Here is a 27,313-nt window from a genome sequence, read left to right on the forward strand (position 1 = left end):
ATCTTCTATAGATTTTCCTTCACAGGCCTCCTTCCTTCCTGCAACCTCTGTAAGGTTCCTGGCCCACAGCTGCCCACCACCTGTGGCTGTCTGGCTGGCCCTCACCTACTCACTCCCAACCCCCTCTCCATTGGGTCTGCACTCTGCAGGCTGCGCACCTGGCCGGGATGCTCTCCTGGAGCGTGGGGAATGTGTGTTTCAGATCAGTGCTTCTCAAGCTTCAATGTGCTTAGGAATCACCTGGGGATCTTGTCAAAATACAGATGCAGATTCAGATTCGGTAGGTCCCAGCTGGAGTCTGAAATTCTGCATTTCTAACAAGCTCCCAGGGGGTGTCCAGGCCACTGGTATGGGACCACCCTTTGATTAGCAAGACTGTAGAGTGGAGGAAATCCTAGTGTGTGTGTGTGTGTGTGTGTGTGTGTGTGTGTGTGTGTGTGTGTGTGTGTGTGTGTGTGTAGGGGGATGGGGACAGAGACAAGGCAGGCCAGTTATCCAAATTAGAGAAGGAGTAGAATTTTGAAAGAGATGGTATGATGGAGACCAAGCATGAATTCAAGAGACACCAAAGATGAAAAGTAGGAGACCATTATATGAAATGACGTGACATTACCCAACCAATAAAAATAATGTTCATTGAGATAATGCAGCAGCACAGAAAGATGCTTATGACATAATAACTGAAAAAGCAGACTACCCATTATTCACACACTACATACGCAACTAAATCTTCAACTCTGCCAAATGCACATTTAAGAAAACTGATAGACTGTAGTCGGATGACAGCTCAGGGCCATGAAAGCTGTGTTATGGTATTAGAATCACATGTATTTTCATTTCGTTGTCATTTTCTAGATGTTCTTAATGAAGTTTTATCATTTTTGTAATTTAAAGTTTTCCTTCCGTATTACTCTCAGATACCCACTTCCTGAAATCGTCAGTTTTTCTGTTATTGAGGTTTCATGTATTTTGAGCACAAAACGCTATTGCTGGGAGGGCTGGCAAATGGTGCATTAAACCTTCTCAGTCAAGCCCAAAAATAAAGCAACCCAGATTCTGTTCTTCCTCTAAGCCAAGGGTCCGGCGCTTTGGAAGGCTGGCGCTATCACCTCTCACTATAGCAACAAGGAGACCCTGGTAACCTCGAGCTTACGGTTATTAAGAGTAAAAATAGGAAGTCCATGGATAGATGTTCAGCAAGACGCTTCTGCGGGTTTGCATTGGACAGGCCGGGTTCTGAGCCCTCTCGGCCTCTCTTACTGGAAATCGAAAGCAAAAATCAGACTCTAGGAGCTGTGTTTCCCGCAAGATTAAAAGGAGCGCTTGGCATTTTCTTCTTTGTTTCCCATCTCCGGGCTGTAAGCTGCCTTTCAAACCAGTTCTTGATGTGCCTGGAGTCAGGCTGTTCTAGAATAGGAGGCAAACTGTCCAGCCGGGGGACGCCAGAGGCTCACTTATGTTTTGGGCGTGTTTACACCACTCCAATGCCCTGCCCCCAGCCTGCCCTGTGGACTTCTGTCCAGCTCTCCTGGCTTACCAGCACTCCCACCCATTCCCCCAGACCCCCGACCCATTCCGTGCAGTGTTTCCTCAATTAGTCCTTAGGCAGGTGTTTCAGGCCCCCCAGCCTCCCATCTAGGCCTTGACTCTGACCTCTGGGAGGTTGGAGGTAGGGAGGAGGTCCCAGCCCCAGCCTGGCCTGCTCCTGCCAGAGGTATGCACTCTAGTGGACCAAGTTCAAGACCCCGTTCTGCCACCATCTGGCTGTGGGACCTTGGGCAAACCACTTCACTTCTCTGAACCTATAAACATTTTAAAATGGGTTTATAGAATGGGTTATAAAATGGGTTTTATAAAATGGATTTATAGAATCTCATGGTCTCTTTCAGTCCTAACACTCCATCACGCCAACAGGAATAACGGTTTACTGTTTATCTAGCAACACAGACAAGATATTTCACATACAAGGCTTTTCTAGACAACTAAACATTGCCCCTTCAAGCAACAAAATGTGTTTCATTTTAGCCCTACTGCACGAAGTTTTGTTTTGTTTTGTTTTAACATTTATATGCTTCTCTTCCTTTTGTGGCAAAGAATAAAACCTAACATTTGTTTGTGTACACCTCTCCCCAGTTCTGTTCCACAAAGCATTTGCAGTGGCCAAGGTGCTGAAAATAATGTAACCTTGTCTTCAGGGCCCTCTGGCATGTCTATGAGATGCTCTCCTGTGTCAGGAGATTTGTCCCGACTGCTGCAATTTTCTCTCTTTTTCTATCTGCCCCTTCCCACAGTAAGGCTCCCAGAGGTCATGCTAGCTGTTAGGAACGCCTGCCTAAAGAAGCTTCTCCACTTCTAATGTGCAGCCCCCTGGGCTGGGCGACCGTGGGGCTCTGAGCAAGGGTCAGGCGGAGTGGTGGTCTTAGGATAAGGAGCCATGGCTTCAGCCATTTCGCTGATCACAGGCACGCGTCCCTCGCTCTGAGATCCATGTTCTGACAGGACAGGTGAGAGCAGGCTGAGCTCTGGATAAGTGAAGTATCTGTGTCTTGACCCCCTCACCTGAACCAATACTTATTTCTGCTTTGCTGGCTGGTTTTCCCAGAGGGGGCGTTTAGAGACCATCAGAGTTGCTATCATTTCCACACAGGTCAGACTAGAAGGCAAGCTCAGGTTTAGAATTTAACCCCAACTCTATACATCCCCGGTGTCACTCTTTTTTCCAAACTGATCCCCAAGTTTCAATATGCCCTTGCCTTGCTTCTTCCCATAAGCGACGCTACAAGTCCCCAAATTAGGCTTTTTTTTCAGAGGAGGCCACCAGAGGCACTAGGCCAGATGCAGGCTCATTCCTAGACCAGAAGCATCTAGCAGAGCAATCCCTGTCCCCCGCCTCCACTCCCTGGCAAGGCAGAGCGAAACCTCGACGCCCTCTGCCTTTGCCCCTCCAGCCCAGGTTGGAGCAGCTGCACCAACAAGCTCTTATTGTCCCCTGTGCACACCCAGCTTCCTACCTGAGCCAGTCAACTCCACATTTATCACCAACCTACCACGCCCCCTGGCACACGTGCACTTCCTGTTCTGCGTGTGACGGGCCACCACATCACTCATTCTCGGGAGGACAACGTAGAGAGCCTGCAGGTTGTGGTTAGGAAAGGGAATTTCAGAGTTTTCAAGCCTGGAAGTGGGCAGTTCTGAAAGGGTGCCTTTATGGAAAAGCCAGGCTGCAGGAGGGGGAAGCTTCTAGAAGAAAAACCACTAAAGCCACTTTGAGACCAAGGCGGGAGATGGTTTGCAAAACGCTGAGGTCGGTAAGAAAAAGGGCAGGAAATGGGGGCGGAAGGGGCCTGGAGGTGGGGGCGGAAGGGTACTAGGAAAAAAGGTGAGGTGATAGATAACCCAGGAAGAGATGGAGGAGTTGAAGAGGCTGAGAGGGCGTGTTAGTGCCGTGGCGGATATTCCAACCCTGCTTGACTAATAAACCAAGATGCCGCCCGGGGGTGCTGGGAAGGGGCCTCTGCAGACCCGCATTCCTGCTGGGTCTGGCCCGGGGAGCAGCACGGCAGCAAGGAAACGAGCCAAGACAGTAAAACAGCATGAACCTTACAAAATAACCACCACCCCCGAGAGCCAGGCGTTTCCCATGGAAAGTCAAGTCCGTTCTCATCAGCGACCCGCACCCCTGAGCTGGCACCTAGTTCTGCTTTGGTGTCTGGTCTTCCCAGAGGGGGTCTGTACACTGTCGGAGCCGACATTACCACCGGGACCACATCAGAAGGCAAGCTCAGGTTCAGAACTGAATCCCAACTCTGGACATACCTGTGTCATCCCACGTCTGAGTCCAGCTCCCACTTCCACAGAGGAGTAAACTGAGGCTTAGAGAGCGTAGGCAACCAAGGAGCCTGGATTCAAATCCCACCTGCCTGATTCCCAAACCTGTTCCCCTCAAGCGCCACACTTCCCTGCTGACCCACGGCTCCTCAGGGGTGCAAGAACAGTGGCTCCCGGTGGGCTTTGCTCTAGGGGACCCTGCTGTCTCCCCACGTGAAACCACTGCATTTCATGCATTCCCAGCATGAACACACTGCTCTGAGTCTCCTGCAGAGGCTGAGATGGTGCGGCAGGATTGCTCCCTCAGGGAGGGCCGGTTTCCAAGAGTTACCGCGCGTCACCTAGCTGTGCACATCGCCACCTCTGCTCAGACACTCATAGACGTTGGCCTTGGCCGGGAGAGGAAGCCTTGAAAGGCAAAGAGGGAAACGGATCCTAGGACACAGGACGCTGGGGGTGGGGAGGGGAGGAAGCAGAAGTAAGCAAGGAGAGGGCAGCTGGGTCTGGGGGGTTTTGGAGGCAGCCCTGAGTGTGGTGGCTGGCAGGACTTGCAAAGCACCTCAAAGCAGCTTGGCGGCTTCTTCGAATCAAGGATGAACAGCGTTCTGGCAATACATGACAGGGGAGGGAGGACTAAAGGAGGAAATCAGTTTTCCCTTCATTTCCTATATAAAATGGGCATGAACAAAGGAACCAGCAGAAGAGAACAATGATACATTTTCTCTTTATAGCTCTGCTCAAAGACCAAGCCTTCATCCTTTTTTGTTTCTTGCATCCTTCCCAACCACCCGATACACACGATAGGAGCTGCACAGCTGCTTCATACAACAGGTTTGTAGTGAGTCACTATTATGTATTTGGTCCCGTCAAGATGATGGGTGGGCAACAAATTAACACTACTACAGACGCACGAGGACGTGCGTGGTCTCGTGAGGGAAGGCGAGATACCCACCTCCCAAAGCAGAAACCCCAGTCACCCGGTCCTTGAGTCATGCTGAAATAAACGGTGCCTACGCTGAGTGCTTTAGGGGGAAAGCCCACAGCAGAGCCAAGTCTCGAGGTGGTGGGTTCTCCCACCCTGGAGGTATTCAAGGCAGGACGACTGGCTGCAAGCAGGGGAAGGAGGGACAGTCCAGGCCATCGGGGCCCAAGATGACAAAGCACCTAGAAATGCCCTGCCTGGCAGGCCGTGGGGTTGGGGTGGACACACAGTGCACTCATCCTGGAGGCCAGTTTTAAGGGGGTGGAGAGCAGGAATATTGCAAAACACGCCATGAAGCACGCCCAGGGCAGCAACCATGTCTTTTTCATTTTGTGGTCCCTGCACGTAGCACAGTGCCTGCCCCACAGTCCTCCAAGAAGTGAGCTGGGTTCCACAACATTTAGTCTGCACCACCCAGCACACCACTGAAAGTTGGTGTCTGTTTCCTCCGTGCATGTCCGCTCTAACTATTAGACTGTGAGCTTCTTTCCAAAACTATTTTATTAATTGGTTTTAGTAGTAGATTAACTTTCTATGAACAGTGTAACAAATGATCACAAACTCTGTGACTTAAACAACACAAATGTATTATCTTACAGTTTGAAGGTCAGAAACTTGTCATGGGTCTCATGGGCCTAAAACCAAGGTGCTGGCTGTGCTGTGTTCCTTCCTGGAGGCTATAAGGGAAAATCCATTCCCTTGCCTTTGCAAGCTCTGTGAGGCTGCCCGCATTCCTTGGCACATGGGTCCCTCCCTCCATCTTCGAAGCCAGCAGTGTGGCATCTCTCTGACTGTTCTTCTGTAGTCACATCTCCCTCTCTGACCACAGCCAAGCAAGGTTCCTTGCTGTTTAGGGATTCATGTGACTTGATTGGGCCCACCTGGATAATCCAGCATCCTCTCTCCATTTCAAGGTCATAACTTTAATCGCATCTGCAAAGACCCTTGTGCCACGTAAAGCGACATATGTACAGGTTCCGGGGATTGGGGCGTGGACATCTACAGGGGACCAGTATTCCACCGAACACAAATAGAAATACCTTCATATTGTTCACAATTCAAATGACACAAAAGGCTATAGAATGAAGAGTTTTCCTCCCATCCCTATCATTCATGATCCAGTTCTTCTCCCTGTTAATATTGCCTCCATAGAGTTGAACCAATTTACATGTACATATACATGGCCCACCTCCAGTTATATACGGGCATGAGATGTAAGCTCATTTGGCACAGAAGCCATGGGTCACATTTCCTTCATGTCCCCCACGGTGCTCACTCCGGGTATGGACTCAGGAAGCCCTTGGGGGTGACTACTGCTCACAAGCCCTTAGACTCTTGCTGGTGACGCAGGCGGAGACTAGAGAGGAGGATGAAGCCAGCAGCCAGCACAGGAGGGACGCAGCAACTTGGATTTAAAGAAGTGGCTTTGTGCATCTCCACCAACCAAACTGCTCCTCCCGCACGGACATCCCACCAGGTTGGGAGCCAGTGGGCTTCCCTAGTGTGGGGAGCATCTCACCACGGCTTAAGGAGGGACTCTCGGCAGGGATGTGCTCTAAGGGGACATTACAAGCGTTCTGGGGTTTCCAAAGTCCCAGCTGCACCCTGAAAGGCGTTATTTTCCTGCTCTTCATCCATTCCTGGTGGAGATGTTGCTTTAAACAAAATGGCCCATCATGTGCTAAGTCAATTTTGATCTAAAAGAAGATAGGTTAAATGGAAACTTTGATTGGCGCAATTAAGATTTCACAGCAGTAAGTGCTGGGCCTGGGGAGCCCCAAATGTTCCTATTCCTCCCACCAGCCCAGCATGGCCTCACCTCTGTACCAGGACAAGCTCAGGCTGGGACACAGGAGCCAGGATCCTACCCGCTGGCAGGTTTCTGTCTGGCAGAGCACAGACGAGGCTGCAAGGGAGAGAACAGAGAACTGAGCCCCTGCAGTAAGCCTGAGGGGCCCTGGCAGGCCAGAAGGTCAGGGGCTAGAGGTGCCCGCCCTCTGCCTAGCCCCCTCCCTAACTTCTATTTGACCTCGACTTGGCCTGCTAGGTTCAGCTTAAGGGTCCCTCCACTAGGAAGTGACAGGCCAGGACTTGGTAGGCATCTCTGCAGCATGCCGGGAGGTAAAAATATGCCTCAGAGGGTGTAATGCTAAGAGCTGAACTTCAGAGAAGAGAGGAAGTGACCAAAGTTAAGAAGTGATGTGTAAGCGAGTGAGCAAAGTGATGTCAAGATCAAAGGTGAATTCTTAGAAATGCACAACCTTCTGAGACTGAACCAGGAAGAAATAGAAAATATGAACAGACCAATCTCAAGCACTGAAATTGAAACTGTGATTAAAAATCTTCCAACAAACAAAAGCCCAGGACTAGATGGCTTCACAGGCGAATTCTACCAAACATTTAGAGAAGAGCTAACACCTATCCTTCTCAAACTCTTCCAAAACATAGCAGAGGGGGGATCACTCCCAAACTCATTGTACGAGGCCACCATCACTGTGATACCCAAACCAGACAAAGACGTCACAAAGAAAGAAAACTACAGGCCAATATCACTATGAATATAGATGCAAAAATACTAGCAAACAGAATCCAACAGCACATTAAAAGGATCATACACCATGATCAAGTGGGGTTTATCCCAGGAATACAAGGATTCTTCAATATAAGCAAATCAATCAATGTGATACACCATATTAACAAATTGAAGGAGAAAAACCATATGATCATCTCAATAGATGCAGAAAAAGCTTTCAACAAAATTCAACACCCATTTATGATAAAAACCCTCCAGAAAGTAGGCATAGAGGGAACTTTCCTCAACATAATAAAGGCCATATATGACAAACCCACAGCCAACATCATCCTCAATGGTGAAAAACTGAAACCATTTCCACTAAGATCAGGAACAAGACAAGGTTGTCCACTCTCACCACTATTATTCAACATAGTTTTGGGGGTTTTAGCCACAGCAATCAGAGAAGAAAAAGAAATAAAAGGAATCCAAATCGGAAAAGAAGAAGTAAAGCTGTCACTGCTTGCAGATGACATGATACTATACATAGAGAATCCTAAAGATGCTACCAGAAAACTACTAGAGCTAATCAATGAATTTGGTAAGTAGCAGGATACTAAATTAATGCACAGAAATCTCTTGCATTCCTATACACTAATGATGAGAAATCTGAAAGTGAAATCAAGAAAACACTCCCATTTACCACTGCAACAAAAAGAATAAAATATCTAGGAATAAACCTACCTAAGGAGACAAAAGACCTGTATGCAGAAAATTATAAGACACTGATGAAAGAAATTAAAGATGATACAAATAGATGGAGAGATATATCATGTTCTTGGATTGGAAGAATCAACATTGTGAAAATGACTCTACTACCCAAAGCAATCTACAGATTCAATGCAATCCCTATCAAACTACCACTGGAATTTTTCACAGAACTAAAACAAAAAATTTCACAATTTGTATGGAAACACAGAAGACCCCGAATTGACAAACCAATCTTGTGAAAGAAAAACAGAGCTGGAGGAATCAGGCTTCCTGACTTCAGACTATACTACAAGGCTACAGTAATCAAGACATTATGGTACTGGCACAAAAACAGAAATATAGATCAATGGAACAGGATAGACAGCCCAGAGAAAAACCCATGCACATATGGTCACCATATCTTTGATAAAGGAGGCAAGAATATACAATGGAGAAAAGACAGCCTCTTCAATAAGTGGTGCTGGGAAAACTGGACAGGTACATGTAAAAGTATGAAATTAGAACACTCCCTAACACCATACACAAAAATAAACTCAAAATGGATTAAAGACCTAAACGTAAGGCCAGACACTATCAAACTCTTAGAGGAAAACATAGGCAGAACACTCTATGACATAAATCACAGAAAGACCCTTTTTGATCCATCTCCTAGAGTAATGGAAATAAAAACAAAAATAAACAAATGGGACCTAATGAAACTTAAAAGTTTTTGCATGGCAAAGGAAACCACAAACAAGATGAAAAGACAACCCTCAGAATGGGAGAAAATATTTGCAAATGAAGCAACTGACAAAGGATTAATCTCCAAAATTTACAAGCAGCTCATGCAGCTCAATATAAAAAAAACAAACAACCCAATCCAAAAGTGGGCAGAAGTCCTAAATAGACATTTCTCCAAAGAAGATATACAGATTGCCAACAGACACATGAAAGAATGCTCAACATCATTAATCATTAGAGAAATGCAAATCAAAACTACAGTGAGATATCATCTCACACCAGTCAGAATGGCCATCATCAAAAAATCTACAAACAATAAATGCTGGAGAGGGTGTGGAGAAAAGGGAACTCTCTTGCACTGTTGGTGGGAATGTAAACGGATACAGTCACTATGGAGAACAGTGTGGAGGTTCCTTAAAAAACTGAAAATAGAACTATCATACAACCCAGCAATCCCACTACTGGGCATATACCCTGAGAAAACCATAATTCAAAAAGAGTCATGTACCAAAATGTTCATTGCAGCTCTATTTACAATAGCCAGGACATAGAAGCAACTTAAGTGTCCATCAACAGATGAATGGATAAAGAAGATGTGGCACATATATACAATGGAATATTACTCAGCCATAAAAAGAAACGAAATTGAGTTATTTGTAGTGAGGTGGATGGACCTAGAGTCTGTCATACAGAGTGAAGTAAGTCAGAAAGAGAAAAACAAATACCGTATACTGACACATATAAGTGGAATCTAAGGGGAAAGAAATGGTCATGAAGAACCTAGGGGTAAGACGGGAATAAAGACACAGACCTACTAGAGAATGGACTTGAGGATATGGGGAGGGGGAAGGGTAAGCTGGGACAAAGTGAGAGAGTGGCAATGGACATATATACACTACCAAAAGTAAAACAGATAGCTAGTGGGAAGCAGCTGCATAGCACAGGGAGATCAGCTCGGTGCTCTGTGACCACCCAGAGGGGTGGGATAGGGAGGGTGGGAGGGAGGGAGACACAAGGGGTAAGAGATATGGGAACGTATGTATAACTGATTCACTTTGTTATAAAGCAGAAACTAACACACCATTGTAAAGCAATTATACTCCAATAAAGTCGTTAAAAAAGAAAAAGATCAAAGGTGAGGGACATCCCTGGTGGTCCAGTGGGTAAGACTCCACGCACCCAATGCAGGAGGCCTGGGTTCCATCCCTGGTCAGGGAACTAGATCCCACATGCATGTCACAACTAAGAAGTCCATATGCCGCAACGAAGATCCCACGTGCTGAAACTAAGACCCAGCGCAGCCAAAATAAATAAATAAATAAATAAATTTTTTAAAAGAATTGTTTAAAAAACAAAAAGATGAAAGGTGAGCTAGAAAGCTGTGATCTCTGTGTTGAGAGGACTGGGGTCCAGGCTTTCCTCACCCCCAGCTCTCAGGGATGGTCTCGGACAAGCCATCAACCAGCCTTAGACACCTGTATGTGAGAGTACTACCATCGGCCCTGCCTACCTCGCACAGCTGTTGTACATTAAGTAAGGAACGATGAGAAAGTTCTCTGGAAGTCTATAAGCAATACAGAAATAGAAACTGTTATAACAATAATCCTTTGCTTTTGCTGTGTCTTGCAGTCTACACGGAGCTTCCTACCCAGTGCCTCCTGATCCTCAAAGCAACCCTGGGACATAGGAAAGGACAGTCATACCCAGTATACAGATGTGAAAACTGAGGTGCAGAGAGCTCAAGCCCACAACCACACAGACTGCAAGGAGCTGAGCTGACAGTGGTGTCCAGGTGTTCTAACTCCAAATAGTGTTCTGTTTACCACAGATGCACCCAGCATTACCTAAAACCACAGCCTCTAGCTGTGCAGAAACCCTCCTCCTTCTTTAATCCTGTCGCTTTCCCCAGCTTTGGTGACTGATAAATGTGCTTCCCCAGGCTCGTTGTAACCAGCAGTGTTGGGGAGGTAGGCAGGCTGCAGGCTGGGCTCAGCCTCTGAGCCTCAGCAGGGCTGTAGAAGAGTCCCTGTCCCCCAATTTCCTCCAATTCCGTGTATCTTTGATGTTAAAATCACTTAACGACTCTAATCTAGGCGCTTCCAGGAAATGCACTCAGGGCCTTTCTCGAAGGGCTGGGCCATGGGCCTTTATGACAACACAGGGAGCAGGACAGAGCTGGCTGCACAGAGAGGGCACCTACCAGGTCCTGGGCATGCCGTGTACAACTTCTCAGTTATCTCATGATGACTTCAGGTCAATATTAGCATCAACGAGAAGCAGAACGGTTGCATGACCTGCCCACAGTCATCACGCAGCCTGGAAGTGGTCAGGCCCAAAGGCCATCCCTGCACTTTCCATCACAGCATTGGTGGGAGAGATAGAGATGAGGGCACAGTGCTAGGCTCTTGTGCTCCCCTCCCTCCCCCCAAAAAAGGCTTCATCTGCACTCCAAGCCACCTCCTGGGCCTTCCAATTTCCTTCCTTCAGTTGACTGTGTGGAACAACTCAATAATGGTAACAGAAATCAGACTCAGTTTCTCAGATACAGGCATTCTATAAAAGCAGTGTCTGAGGGTGGGCTTGCCTAGGAATACACCTGCGTAATTCACACCTGTTGGCAAAAATGTTAACTTTCTACAAACAGTCGTGTTAGGCTGCCGTAATCAATCTCAACATGAACACAATGAATGACTGTTCATGACAGGTTCTTGTTAGAGCTTTATATGCACTGTATACACTTCCCACTTACAGACCATCTTATACGGAAAAACTTGACTTTAGAACAGGAACATAAGGAGGTAATTAATCACCTGGCAAAAGGACTCACCTGAGATCTCCTCATCAGCTCATCATCTCCAAATACAATTAGGAAAGTTTCTCTTCCCACCCGGTTTTCAGAGCATAGGTATCTAATGGACTTAGGAACATGCCTTGAGAAACACAGCTATTTCCTGCTTCCTGACTGCAAATCGAGAACCAATGTCAGCCATTCTGTCTGGTTAAACAGGAGAGGAGAAGGCTGCTGTGTCAGGGTTGGGTCTGAAATGTACTGATAGCTGTACACTCCCCTCAATGTTCCACATAAAGGAGTGGAGATGGGAGACCAAAGAAATTGGACTGAGCTACTGTGGGCCTACCAAGCACACTGATACCTTCCTATGCTAACAGCATCCAGGCCCCCCCACCTCACAGCACCCAGAGATCATTCTTGTTGACATTCTCTAGGGAAAGCCTCGGAACGCTTTCCCTAAACCCGCTGTGTCTCATGCCTCCTCTCCGACTGCACCTGGCCTTTGTACTCTACCTCTGCTTCCACATTTGTCAAAGCTCATCTGTCCTATGTCCCCTGCCATTGGCTCCTGGAGGAGAAGACTGCCATGTCATCTTCCTCTAAGGTGACCTAGCATAGCATGCTAATGTTAGCTACTTTCCTTCTTGGGCATTCCTGGTTTATGACACGAGCCTCTTGGAGAGGGTAATATTTTGAACAAAGGGATATAATCTCTAACGGTGAAATTTCAAGGACTGTGAGGAAGAAACAGTGTGAGGGGTTGGTGGGGGGGAGGAGATGACAGAGAAAGCTCTGAGATTTAGCCTTGAAATCATGTCACACGGATCGGCCATGAGCTACTACTGAAAATCTGTTTTTCAAAATGTAAGAGTCAATTTCCAGATGTCTGCTTTGGGGAGCCAAACTACTGTTGATCTGTTCCCAGTTCACCATGGAATAAAGTCTGAACTCCTCACCCGAGCATTTCAGACCTTCCACGGGCCGGCTCCTATAAAGCCTTCTCTTCTTCCTGCCCCTGGTAGGAATCCACTCGGCCCCTGGCTTCTATACTGGGCCACAGGCCTACTCCGGCCTTCCCAGTCTGTGCTCCTACACACTGGCCCAGCTGCAAGGACCTTCTCACCTGCTAGAGCAACCGCACTGCACAGCTCCAGAGGCCGCCACTCCCTTCCTAGGTCGCATGTGTGCGGTGCACAGCACGGCGCTCCAGGTCTGCCCACCCTCAGGGCCTCTCAGCTGCAGGAGGCCTCTCCCCCGACTGCACACCCCTCTGCAGCCTCCTTGGTGCCCATCATCTTGGGATCACTCCAGTACTCTGACACTCACTACCTCGTATTCCCTTGATCTGGTGGCTGCAAATAGGTCCCCCGTTGGAGTATAAGTGGCCTGGGGGGAGTGACTGGGTCCTGAGTCTGTAGATATCACCCCCACCCCTACGCTAGTGGGTTGAGAACTTGGCATTGGCTTTCAAAAGGTGGTCCCGGGAGCAGCAGCCAGCACCTGGCAACATGTTAGAAATGCAAATTCTCTGCCCTCCCCTCCCCGCAATCAGACACTGGAGGTGGGGCTCAGCACCCTATTTAACAAGCCCGCCAGGCAATTCTGAGGCACAGGAAGTTTGAGAACCACCGAGGTACAGGGTCCTCAGTGCACCCTGCTGGGTTTGCTGAATTTTAGCAGCATTTTCCACCTAGGACAGGAGCTGCCCAATCAGGGCCGCCCATTTCATTGGTCTCCTGTGGGGACCCAACTCCCACGTTTGGCCTCAAGGATCACAGAGTCAACTCGCTCAGAAAGCCTTCCCAGCAGCCCGAAGCATTACCACGTCAAGGCCAAACGCAAACAGCCGAACACTCAGGCTGCCTCCAGCTCTCCTCCAAAAGGCATCCTGGTCAACAAACCCTCCCCGGTGCCACTAATTATTCAGCAACCAACTAGAGTTCAACAGTGTCCTCATCTCCCTACCGAGTGACCTGCCCCAGCTGTGGTAAGTGCTTTTCCAACATGGAGCTAGGCATCTCGAAGGCCCCCTCAAAGTCCCCCGCACCATTCACCGCCTGCCCCCTAAGCCCCCAACATCCCAGCTCCTGGGGAGGAACTGGGGCTGGGAGGGGAGGTCAGACAAGAAATAAAGAGCCACGTTCCCAGCCCGACTCCAGACCCACAGACTCTGAATCTCTAGGAGGGGCCTGGGAGCCCTGCAGCTGAACAGGCTTCCCTGGAAATTCTTATCATCAGGCAATCTGAACAGCAATGCACACACCCACCCTCCTTACTTGACAGATGGGGAAACTGAGGCCCCAGGACAGTGACTTGGCATTCCCTGACTATCCCAGACCACAGAGCACTCTCGCCATCCCCTTGGCCCCTTCTCATGGCCTGGATCCCACCTGGAGCTCCTAACACACATTACCCTGCACCACACTTCTAAACCCTCCACCGGCTTAGCCCTGTCCTCCCCCGTTGAACTGCAAGGGTCTAGAGGCAGGGCCCAGCCGCAGTCATGAGTCTCCCTCTCCCTGCTTTCCCTGCCCCCCCACCCCTTAGGACTGTGCTCAGAGCTGGGCACAGGGGAGCTTCAATAACCATTTGAGGAGTGAACGACCCCCCAGGCAGCCTGCACTCCTCCGTAGCAGAGGCACTGAGATTAATCTACCAGATCACCAGAATGTCACCTTGAAACACACTGGCAGACCTGTCCCAGGAGGGCTAGAGAACGTACACATTCTTGGGGGAAGCAAACAGCCACCTGCAGAACAGGTAGAGAGCTGCCCGGAGAGCAGGTCAGAGCGACGAGGGGTAGAGGCTGGGGCAGTGGGGTCAGAGGGACAAACTTCACTGTCTTGTGGATTCTGCTCAGAGCCAACACCCCGCAGCTGGGAAACGGGACACAGAGCTCACACATTCTCACCTCTGCCTCTCCAGAGCCCTGACGCTGTCACAGAGAAAAGGTGACAATGAAACAGAGACAAAGAAGAGCTCCAAGGAGAAAACAAGCCTGCTCGGTCTCTGGGTCACAGGGTCCAGGGAATCCCCATGGGTGCCCCCGGGGGTGCGGGACACAGGACTGGCCTTCCCCCATGGCACAGAGGTGACTGCCTGCCAAGATCAGAGCTGGTGGGCCTCCAGGCAGGTCTCACTGGTACTCACATGTTGCCCCACCCAATCCTGCTCTGGCCCTCCCCACCTGCCCGCATCAGTCAGAGACGCCAGCAGTACAGACGACCTCTCTGTGGCCTGGGACAGTGGATGTGTATCTCAGGCTCATGGTTCACGAGCATCTACACTCCGCTCTTTTCACTTTCATATGTGCCCCAAGCAAATGGCACACAGTTTACACTGTTGTCACAAAGCACAACTGTTCTAGGCATAGAACCAATTTCCCGGCCAGGCCAGGTCATGCTGTGGTTACAACCAGCCACCGCAGACTGGGCTTGCTGCAGTCACTCGGGGCTCCAGGCTGCCGCAGGAGCCATGGTCTCGAAAGTGGCCGACTGTCCTGCCAGCTCTGGAGGCCTTGCGCAGGTAACTAAATGCTCCAACCTGGAGGCGAAACCCATCACACGCCATCCACACCCTGCTGGCCAGACCTCGTCTCGTGACCCTGACCCACAACTAAGGGTACGGGAAGGACAATGCTGCTCAGGGTCAGAAGACAGAAAGCTGATGACCAACCCACCTGCAGACGCACACCCACAGCTCCCCAGGGCTGGTGCCTGATATTCCTGCACCCAAGCTTCATCCCTTTCCCTCCCCTGTGAGAAGCCAAGCTTTCTCCTGGGATCTGTCATTTTCACTCCAGGATAAAGGAAAGCTTTCAGAGCGGGTTTAGAAAGAGGAAACTATGAAGACGATCAAAACGTGAATTTCAAAGAAAATGACAGGGGACAGACATTATTACAACATATAATGTTACAATCTTACAATATATATAACAACATTCCACTATATAACATAACACATTTTTAGGTATAACAGGCAGTTAAAAGTTTTATAGTGATGGCAACATGATGGGACACTAGATACCATTGTGAGAGTGAGGGAGGCAGAATGTACAAAGGAAAATTTCAAGAATGAGTTTAACAACAGTTCAAGGATATAAAAGGAGGCCAGAGAAGGCCTGCCCTGCAAGTACAGCCCCTTGAAACCCATCAAAAGCTGGTGACATCAGTTCTGCAAGGATGCTTTGTGACTTTAACAAACCATCCTTTCCCTTTCTCCCCAAGAGGGAAGGGTGGGAGAGACCTTGGAAAGGAAGCCATGGGTGGTACAAAACAGAAGCAAGAAAACATCTGTGTTGAGGCGGATGGTGGGAGTGGGGCAGAGGGAGTGACCACTGCCCTTCTGGAGGGGCTTATCATCAGGGGGATGTAGTTGTAGGAAAAAGAATCCAGAAAAACATACAGGACGTTTCTCCCTGGCTCAGAGCTCGAGTGCTCTGTCTGCTTCCACAGGCCCAGTCACAGCATCCTACGACGTGCATGTACCTAGAATTGTTTGTGAACAGGGCCTTCATGGAGGAAGCTCCCTGCTGTCTGAAGAGATCAGAACATGGCGGAGGGTCGAAAAGCCAAGATCCTCGCTAGCTGAATCAGCAATCGATCCCATGTGAGGATAACTACTTTTCCAAGCACTGGGATACAGCGACAGTGGCATTTCTTGGGTGTTCAGAAGTCATTATGACCTGTCGAGATGCTCCGAGTTGCTCTTTGCAGATCAATCAACTCAATTCAATCCTACAAACATTTGTTGAGTGCTAACTCTGCACCGGGCTCTGCATATCTGAGAGCGAGAACTTGAAAGAGAGAGCGCCAGCCATGAACCCTTCTCTCAAGGAGCTTCCAGGTCTGGGGAAGCACTTGCTACGTGCATAATGCAGCATAATGCAGCGTGAGGAGAGCTCTGAAAGCAGCATGACTGAGCAGCAGGGGGGCCAGAGCAAGGCAAGGTGAGACTAAGCCCACTGGGGAATGGAAGAGAGGAACCAGGGGAGGCTCCTTGAGGGATCTGACAGTTGAGCTGGGATTTATAAGACGAACATTTTTCCAGAATGAGGTTCGGGTAGTGGGGGGCAGGGAAAGTTTTATGGGGATGTTACAAAACATGTAAAACCCCAGAGCCATGACGCACCAGGACAGATCTGGGGAATGAATGCAAATGTGAAAGGAAGAGTTGGAAGAGATGCATCTGGAGATGTAGGCAAGGTCCACAGCACAAAGGGCTTTGTATTTAACTTGACCCTGGAGGGCAGAGGCAGCCGGGGAGGGAGGTCAGGACACCTTAAGAGGCTGGACCAATAGGCCAGGTGAGAGGTAGTCCAGGTGAGAGAGGGGCTGAACCAAGGTAGTGGTGGTGGGCACTGAAGGGAGTCTACAGGTATGAGAAATATTTAGGAAATGGAATCCCTAAGATTAGGTGATCAGGCAAAGTTGAGAGTGAGGGTGAGAGGGGGAGGGAGGATGTGAGGGAGCCAGAGGAAGGGGAGTGTGTCATGAAGGGAGTGGTCCACAGGGCACCTACGGCAGAGACCTCAGGTAGACAAGGATGGAGCAGCTGGCAGCCATGGGAAATGCCAGAACAGAAGGAGAAGGGAGTGAGGAAAGGGGAGTCTCCACATGAGTTACATGTCCCAGAAACCTAGTTGTAAGGCAAAGGTGGAAGGAAGAGGGGGCCCAAGGGTCACAGGTGTATTTTCTTTTTACTGTGGGGGAGAGGGGTATGTTTCTGTCCTGAGGGGAAGAAGCCAGTGGAGGGCGATGGAATTTGAAGACGGGAGCTGGGGAGGGGAAGGGCTGGCCAGTGGTGCCAGGAGTGGATGAGGTCTGGAATGCACATGGTGGAGTAAACCTGCGCGGGAGACCAGGAATTTGGGACATCTGGTCTCCCCGTGTCAGGCAGAACTCCTAAGGAATGATGTCCAGAGAGTCACAGTCGACAGAATACAGAACACAGCTGCTTTTATGCAATACTTTTATTTCTACAGAAATCTTGGTTTCTCAGAAAGTTTTCATGAATGATCTCATTGCCCCTCACAATGACTCTGTGAGATAGGTGTGAATATTCGCAAGTGAGTGATGGAGTCAGCCTTGGTAACCAGGCTTCCCGGCTCCAGGTCTGCTGCTGCCCCCTACTTCCCAGCTCCTCCAGCGTCTCAACCCTCAGATCCCAGAGGGGATTCATGCTAACTCACCTGTACAGCCTTTTGCTAAATATAAAAATTTAATGTACTCAATTTTAGTTGACCTTGCAAAATACATTCAGTATCAGGCCTAAAACATAGCATCTAACAAACATGATTTTCAAAAATTTTTACTAGGAACATTGAGATTCTGATGGACTCTCTCTCCTTTCTCTTCTCTCCATTCATGCCCTGTGTCTCAGCACGCAGTGGAGCACAGGTCTCAATGCAGGGGCACACTGGAACCTTTGGGAAGCCTTTAAGAAATACCAAGCCCAGGACGCACCCAAGACCATGGGGTCAGAACCTCCGGGGGTAAGGCTCGGGCATCAGAAGCATCCAGGGGATTCAACTGCACAGCGAGGACTCAGAACCCTGATGTGGAGGAAGAGACAGCCCCAGAAGGGCTCATGAGAGGTGCCAGGGACAGAAAGGGAGAAGCCGGAGCTACACAGATTTAACAAGTCTGGACAAACATACAGGTCCATCAGACAGTATGTCAGGAAGAGAGACCCAGAGAGAAATTGTCTCCAGTGATGTAATTCCAGTCCTACCTGCCATGAAGCTTTTGTTCCTGATGTGTACACTCTCAATTGCCCTTCCCAATGCTCTGCCACAAGGAAGGCAGGTTTGGGTATTTCTCCCCCTTTTACAGATGAGATCATTGAGACTCGAAGAGGTGAAATGCCTGCCTGGGTTGTCATCTTTATGGAACAAAGACAACCCAACTGAAGGACCAGACCCCAGTGCCAGAGAGGAACCCCTGGGACAGAGAGCTGACTCTGGTCCCTCCCCACTGTCAAGGACTTTCCACATAGGGGCCCTTCTCATTTTCATAAGGGGGACCCTTGGCAGTGAGCTCATCTCTCCCCAGAGTCACAGGGTGCTCCTTGATGGGCACCCCACTCTCTCCAACAATCCTACAGCACACATGGTTTCATGCCCCCAAGGAGAAGCCTTGTCACCTGCACCACACCATGTCCTTTTGCCACTCCCTACCCCAAACAAGAAGCGTGGGTAAGTTCTCAAGCAACTCCACCCACCACCCCAAATGGCTCTAAGAAATGGACAGACGGCCCCCTGCCTCCTGCTCCAAACCAGCGCCGTCTCTGGTCTTTCATGAGACAAGGAGCTCAAACAACCAACAAGTATTTACAATGACACCACCTCGCACAGCACCTAGAAGGGTGCAGCGCCCACCCTGAGGGCCTGCTGTCTGGTTGGGAAGCTATGACGTGCACACATGAAACAGGAAAACCAAAAGTTCAACTGGATGAAACTGACCTTAGGTGTGTTGCAGCGCTTGGACAAGTTATGGACTCTCTCTTTACCTCAGTCTACTCATCAAAATAATGGGGACACTAAAACTAATACTACCTTAGAGGAGAGTCTGGAATCAAATGAATTAATCCATAACAGTGCTCAGAACGTGCCTGAAAGATATTTAGGCTCCGAAATGCTGGTCATTATTGCCGTTGTGTTTTGTGTGTTTACTTGATGCTCAGAGGAGGGAAGGATCATGTGGCCTAGAGTAGTTGAGAGAGAATTTCTACGGGAGGCTGGGCTTTTAAACATTAATACAATTGAGAAGGGAGGGTACCATTCAAGAGGAAGGCAGCAAATGAGAATGCCCAGAGCCGGAATGTGGGCATTAATATACTGTCAGGGAGCCACAAAGTGTGAGGCCCAGCCCCGACCCCCCTAGAATTCCTGCCACTGCTGCAGGACAGACCGTGTTATTAAAGAGAATACCCCACAGGAAGCAAAACCAAACAACGGCAGGCAATAGGAGTTCAGGGAACCTTTGGCTCTATCTCCAAGGCAATTGAAAAGAGCTCAAAACAGATTAAAATATGAGATGAATTTTGAAGCCCAGGAATGAGAGAAAATGAATCCTGTGACTGAGGAGCCAATATGATTATTTCATTATTTGGTTAGAAAGTTAAAATGTGCAGGAAATGTCAGATGCTTTCTCGAGATGGAGGGAGGTTAGGGACAGAGTGGCCATGGGGGGGCATATTCTTTTTAATATTAAAAAATAACTTCACCTCGACTTGGCTGTAATCAAAATAATCCCCTTGGGAGGGCAGCCTGCCCTTCTGCCAGTCTGTGTGAGGTCTTTTTAAGGCACACGTTCTACCCCTCAATCACTGCCCCTCCAAAGCTCATCTACATTTTTAAAAGAACTCCCCCCTCCAATGAAATGAAATGAATCCCATGGGCCCCCAGGTCAAGGTGCCCTCCCCACCCCACCCCCCAGGGCACTGATGATGGCTCAGCCCCCAACCTAAGCCGGTAGAAAGCCCAGCCACCAGCAGATTCTCCCCGCAACCTCTCCCCAACTTTCCTGCCCAGATTCATTCTTCTCCTCTCTGGCAATTCCCACTCTTAGGTCTGTTCGTGTCCAGCCCACCCTGTGTCCCTATGTCCCCATCTCTGTGTCCATCATTCACTTGCTCACTCAGTTATTCACTAAAAGATTCTTAGGTATCAACCTGCAGGCTATGCTGGGCGCTGAGGTCACAATTATGTGTGAGGCTGAGTCCCTGTCTGCAGAGAGCCGCCAATCTATTAAAGAAGACAGCCAGGCAGTGGGCAGAAGAAAGGCACAGGCTGGAGAAGCTGAGGAGAAGTTCCAGTTAATCCTGCCTGCAGGGCGGGGGTCAGGCAAATCCCCAAAGAAGGCGGCATCTTGGCCTGACCTTTGAGTTGGCTTTAATTATACAGAGAAGAGTAAAGGGAATTCCAGGTGGGGGCATGGATGTAAGCGATGGCCCATGGCCAGGAAATGCGACCCTAACCCAAGGGATAGTGAAGAGGCAAGTCTGACTGGTGTGAACAGGCCATGTGAGAGATGAGAGAGAAAGCTAATGATGTCTGACGGATGGGGCTTTTGTATTTTAATATTTTACATAAGTAATACATTAAATGGTTCAAATTCAAAAGGTACAAAAGGATATACAGTGAAAAGTCACTTTCCCAGCATATCTAGGGGTCTTGTTTTTTTTTTTTTTTTTTTTTTTGCGGTACGCGGGCCTCTCACCGTTGTGACCTCTCCCATTGCGGAGCACTGGTTCCAGACGCACAGGCTCAGCAGCCATGGTTCAAGGGCCCAGCCGCTCCGTGGCATGTGGGATCTTCCCGGACCGGGGCACGAACCCGTGTCCCCTGCATCGGCAGGCGACCTCTCAACCACTGTGCTACCAGGGAAGCCCGGGGTCTTGTTTTTGCATCCATTCAGCCACTCTGTTTTTTGATTGGGGCATTTACTCAATTTACATTTAAAGTAACTGTTGACATGTGTATGCTTATTGACATTTTGTAAATTATTTGGGGGTTGTTTTTGTAGTTCTTCTTTGTTTCTTTCCAACAAGTTCTCAGGTGATACTGCTGGTCAAGGAACCACACTCTGAGAATCACTGGTGTAGATCACTCTACATGAATTTATAAAGAGCTGCCTCGTCCATCTTGTGGCTGTGTAGTATTCCACTGATTGGATGTACAGTAATGTATTCAACCAGCCCCTCCCACTTGGGTTGTTTCCAATCTTCGGTTATTTCAAACGATTCTGCAGTGCTTACATTTGTGCATTCATTATTTCACTCATGTGGGAGTCAAGATCTGGGATATAGTCTGGGTCAAAGGCTTTGTGCACTGGCAATTTTGACAGATAACGGCCAGGCAGCTCCTGGAGAAAGCCGTAAATGCTAATATAAGAACATTTTATATGAAATTTAACTAATGCAGACTTTTGAGTAGAAGACTAGTAAGGTCAGGGATGTGCTTTAAGAAAATTAATCTGGCTCCACAGTGAAGTGTGGACTAGAGTAGAAAACAACCCATGTGGAGGACAGATTCCAAGGGCATCCCACGAGACCTGCCTCCAGGTGATCATACCTTTGAATGTGGTATGACTTCTAACCAGTACAATATGGCAAAGATGATGGGATGTCATTCTTGCAATCACGTTACATTATTTTGCTCTATTTTGCTAGTAGCTGGGCACTAGAGACACTCTTTCTCCCTTTCTGCTTTGATGAAGCAAGCTTCCATGAATCCCACAGCCACAACAACCACATGAAAAAGGAAATGGATCCTCCCCCAATTGAGCCTCCTGATGAGAACCCAGCCCTGGATGACAGCTTGACTGTAGCTTCATGAGAGCTCTGAAGGCCAGGACTTAGCTAAGATGTGCCAGGACGCGTGGTCCACAGGAATAATAAGTCTATGAGATAATAAAGGTGTGTTGTTTCAAGCAACTAAATTTGTGTTGATTTGCTTGGTAGCAAGAGATAGCTAAAACAAACATTTAGGAGGGTACTCAAAAACTAGGCCATAATAGTAAAGGCCTGAAGTGAAGAGGTGTCAAGGACAGAAGAGGGGAATAGGGATGAGAGGTGGATGTAGGAGCTATTTAAGAAAAGAGCAGGACCTGTGATTTACAAGAGGAGCAGACAGAGGGGCCTCTTACCATCAAGGGGCAAGATGGTTGGAAAACGTCCCTGAAACAGGCTCAGCCCATTTTCATGAGACCAACACAGAGCAGTCCAAGGTGGGGAGAATCAGCCACCCTTGCTCCTTATCCCTCTCCAAAAGTGCTTCTTTCCTTGTAGATGGCTCCGAGATCACCTCAGCACAGCCTCCCCAGGCCACCAGCTGCCATTGGTAATTTGCTGACAAAGCAGATAAGCACCTACGCAGAGAAGACCCACAATAAGTCAAGGTGGCATTTCAAACCACTGGGGACAAGATAGACCTTTCAAGTAATTGTGCTGAGACAATTCAGGAATGATCTAAAAAAATTTTGGATCACATGTACCAAAGACCTAAACAAAAGATGCAACTATGAAAAGATCTAGAAGAAAAATGTGGGAGAATATTTGTAATAATCTTGAACTAGGAAGAACTTTCAAAACATGACCCAAATTCAGATGTCATTTTTAAAAAGGCTACATCTGAGTTCAAAATTTTTTAAATATCGATTACCATAAAATACAATAGTCAAAAGAAAATGGAAAAAATAGGAACAAAATATTGGCAACATATATGACAGGCATAGGGCACATTTCCTTGCTACATAAATAATGTGCATGTGCATACCTGTGCAAGTCTATAAGAAATGCCAACAACCCAATAGAGGAATGTACAATAGAGAAGAAATTAAATTGTCAGACCACAAAGCAGGAAACACAAATGTATTTTATACATCAGAAATGATGCTCATCCTCACACATGGCAGGAAATGCAAATTAAAACTATAACACAATCCAGTTTTTCATATATTAGGTTGGCAAATATGCTTAAATATACACAATGCCGCTGAACCAGAGTGTGTATAACTGCTCTCAACCATGGTTAATGGAGTTTAAGTTGGTGCCACTACCTAGTATAGAAAGTCTCTCTCTCTCTCTCTCTCTCTCTCTCTCTCTCTCACACACACACACACACACACACAGACTCTCTTGAAAGGACGCACAAGCACTGGTAACAGTGACTGCCACTGGTAGAAGAACCACGTGGCCACTGCAGAACACAGGACTTGAAAGGGAAATTTTCATGTATCTCTTTTGTACTGTTTAAAACTTTCCCAAATACATGTACTACATTCTCAATATTGCTAAAAAGTAGTAAAGAAAAGGAAGTAGAGAGGATTTCCACTTCTGGGAAGATGGAATAGACACACTTTGCCCTATGCCTCCCCCTAAGTACAACTAAAAACCCTGGATATTATACATAAAACAAACATCATGTGAATCTGAAAGGTAAAGAAAAGCAACTAGCTAGGGACCTTGGGACCTGAGGAAGATAGGATGGTGAAGTTTCTGGATGGTGGGTTTTCTTTTGGCCTCATATATCCCAGATTTGGAGCTGAAGAAGATGGCAACCTGAAAATATCAATAGGCACAGACAAAAAATTCCCCAACAAAAGCCTGTTCTTTCTAGCCAAAAGACTAGGAGAGGGGAAGCCTAGAAAGACAAACTTCTATACAATGACTGCTCTAATCCAGTCAAACACTGCCAAAAAAAAAACAAAAAAAAAACTGTGGTCCCACTCCCATCCATGCTAGCAAAGGCCCAGTGCAGCCTTGACTCCCATTCCCACGCAGCAGTAATGAGTCACCCTAACCCCTCCCCACTAGAGTGGTGTTAGAGGAGGCCTAGTGGAGATTCAGGGTTTTTACTACTGCTCAGCAGTAAAGAGGCCACCCTCAACCCCTGTGGTGTCAGTGGAGGTCACAAGGGGACCAGTAACTAGGCATTCCAACCCCTCCTAACCAGAAAGGAATTTGTAGAGGCCGAGTGGGACAACTGGACTTCAACCCCACCTGGCAGTAATAAAGCAGTGCCCCCAGACTCCCCTCTGGAGCATGTTGAAAAAAAAAAGCCAGGCAAAGTGGAAGTTTTAAGTAAGATCTAGAGTCTCAAAACATATTACCCAAAATGTCCACGTTTCAATAAAAAATCACTTATCTTAAAGAACCAGGAAAACCTTAAACTGAATGAAAAAAAATAGTCAGTAAATGCCAACTCCAAGATGACAGAGATGTTAGAATTATCTGACAGAGATATTAAAGTAGCCATCATAAAAATGTTTCAACAAGCAACTATGAACATGTTTGAAACCAATGCAAAGTCTAAAACGGAAATATAAGATATAAAGAAGAACAAATGGAAACTTTAGAAATGAAAAATATATTAACTGAAATACCAAATTCAATGGATGGGTTCAACAGCAGAATAGAGAGAACAGAGGAAAGAATCAATCAACTGCAATACAGAGCAATAAAAATTATCCAAACTGAGAAAGAGAGAAAATAGACTGAAGCAAACAAAGCCTCAGGGACCTATAGTAATACAACAAAAAGTCTCACATTCTTGTCACTGGAGTCTCAAAGGAGAGGAGAAAAAGGGTGGACTGAAAAAGTGCTCAATAGTTGAAAACCTCTCAAATTTGGAAAAAGACACAAACCTACAGATTCAAGATGAGAGAATCTTAAAATAAACTGAAAGAAATCCACAAGACACATCATAGTCAAACTTCTGAGAACTAAAGACATAGAAAAAAATCTTGAAAACAGTTCTAGAGAAACGACACCTACCGATATGGGAAAAACAATTAGAACGACAGCAGATTTCTCATCAGAAACCATGGAGACCAAAAAGATGTAGCACAACATTTTTCACGTGTGAAAAGAACTATCAACCGAGAATCTTATACTGTATCCAGTGAAAATATCCTTCAGGGATGAAGGGGAAATCAAGTCATTCTCAGATGAAGGAAAACTAAGAGAATTTGTTGCCGACAGACCTACCCCCAAGAGTGGCTAAAAGAAGTTCTTTAGGAAAAAAAAGAAAAGAAAAGAAACAACTGAAGAAACCTTGGAACATCAGGAAGGAAGAACTACACTTAAGCAAAAGTGTAGGTAAATACAACTGACTTATTTCTCCTCTTAAATTTCTAAATGATATTTGACAGTTGAAGCAAAAATTATAACACTGTCTGATGTGGTTTTAAAAGTAGAGGAAATATTTAAGACAATTACATTATAATGTAAATTATAAAGGGTAAAAAGACATAAAAGGAGGTAAGGTTTCTATATTTCACCTGAATTGGTAAAATGATGACACCAGTAGACTGTGTTAAGTCATGTACACATCACTAAAAAAAGTATGAAAAATATAAACTGAAAAATACCATAGATAAGTCAAAGTGGAATTCTTTAAAATGTTTAGGTGGCACACAAGAAAGCAGGAAAAAGAAAACAGAAATGAAAGAGACAACAAACAGAAAATATAAAAATAAAATTGCATACTGAGGCCCTTAAAATCGATAATTACATTAAATGTGAATAATCTAAAAATATCAATTTATGCTTGATGAAGTCACTTGGCTATTGCCCAAGCCTGATCATATGATAAATTAGCAGGTTGGTCTCCCCTTTACAATGCTAGAGACCTTTCAGTATTTTCCCAATTTGTGTTTTTCACCCAATGCTGGGCCTGGCATTCCCTGACAAGCATATGAACTAGCTGATATAAGTCAGAGAAACCAGGTTGATAAGTTTGAATTCCTCAGCAAATTTGTGAGAAACTTTAGTTACTTTGAAAAAATCTTTAACAATGGCTCACTGTTCACCTTTGGTCCAAGGAATTAAAATTTATCCTCTGGACCCTCAGAAGGCTCAATTTTGAAAGGAAAGCTTCTGACAAGTTCAGAGGAAAAGAGTGGGGAGGGTTTTAGAGAAAAGGGAAAGTTCGGCGAGAAAGTTAATATGGGAGAATTGAGGGTATAGAAGAGGCATAGGAAGTGTAGAAGGGAATAAGGATGATGGTGGTGGAGGTGGAGTCTGGACATGAGGAGCCAAAGAGAGAGACAAGATGGTGCCAAAGAGGAATCTGAGACAAAGAAGCCAAGAAGAAGAGCCTAAGGCTTTGGGAGCCATTTTATCTTTCTTTAATAATTTGTTTGCCCCATTAATCTTAAAATCTTATTTTTCAGTGAGGCAATTTTAGACTCCTGGTAACATAGGGAAGCCTCAAACTACCAATAGAAATAAGTATTGAACTCTTTTCTGGAAGTTTTTGAGCTATTGTAGCCCAATTCAGTTTTAAGGAAATTAAGTTTGGGGATTTCAAATGTTCCCTGTAATGGCCATTGATATTCTAAATTATCTTTGATCTGGTCAGTCCACATAAGTTAGAAATGCACATGATTAAGACTGACTTTCTGGTTTTTGGTGATGATTTTCTCTTTCTTTATTTTTTTTAAATTGAAGTATAGTTGATTTACAATATTGTCTTAGTTTCAGGTGTACAGCAATATAAACATATATTTTTTTTCAGATTCTTTTCCATTATAGATTATTACCGGATATTGAATATAGTTCTCTGTACTATACAGTAAATCCTTGTTATTTATCTATAAATAAATAAAAATATCATTTAGAAACATGACCCACTATTCTGTTAATAAGAAATTCATTTCAAGTAAAATGATATAGGCAGGTTGAATGTAAAAGATGAAAAAATATATATCATGTAAACATTAATCACAAGAAAGCAAAAATGGTTATATCAATATGAGATAAATTAGACTTCAGGGGGAAAAAATTACCAGTCAGAGAGGAATATTTTTTTAGTTTTATTTTTATTGTTGACACTATTCAAGATAGATACAATGACCACAACCATTTTAACAAAAATACGGAACGCTTCATGAATTTGTGTGTCGTCCTTGCACAGGGGCCATGCTAATCTTCTCTGTATTGTTCCAATTTTAGTATATGTGCCGCTGAAGTGAGCACAGAGAGGAATATTATATAATGATGAAGGATTAATCCACCAAGAAATCCTAAATTCACATGCACCAAACAACAGAGATACAAAATATGTGAAGCGAAACCTGATAGAATTGAAAAGAAAAATACATAAATTCACAATTATATTTGCAGACTTCAACACTCCTCTCTCAAAATTAATAAAATAACTAGGCAATCAGCAAGGATACAGAATAACTCAACAACACCATCA

The 27,313-nt window shown here is 46.4% G+C and overlaps 1 protein-coding gene and 1 non-coding gene across 2 annotated transcripts in view; both read right to left on the bottom strand.

Moving 5' to 3' along the window:
• The window catches only part of ZBTB7C (zinc finger and BTB domain containing 7C), a 379,507-nt gene that overhangs the window by 302,774 nt on the left and 49,420 nt on the right, over positions 1-27,313 (bottom strand). The window lies entirely within an intron of this gene.
• LOC115859402 (U6 spliceosomal RNA) lies at positions 26,981-27,087 on the bottom strand. Its single transcript, XR_004042054.1, has one exon. It is a non-coding gene; the product is annotated as a U6 spliceosomal RNA (small nuclear RNA).

The sequence above is a fragment of the Globicephala melas genome, chromosome 13, assembly GCF_963455315.2.
Source record: "Globicephala melas chromosome 13, mGloMel1.2, whole genome shotgun sequence".
Taxonomy (NCBI): domain Eukaryota; kingdom Metazoa; phylum Chordata; class Mammalia; order Artiodactyla; family Delphinidae; genus Globicephala; species Globicephala melas.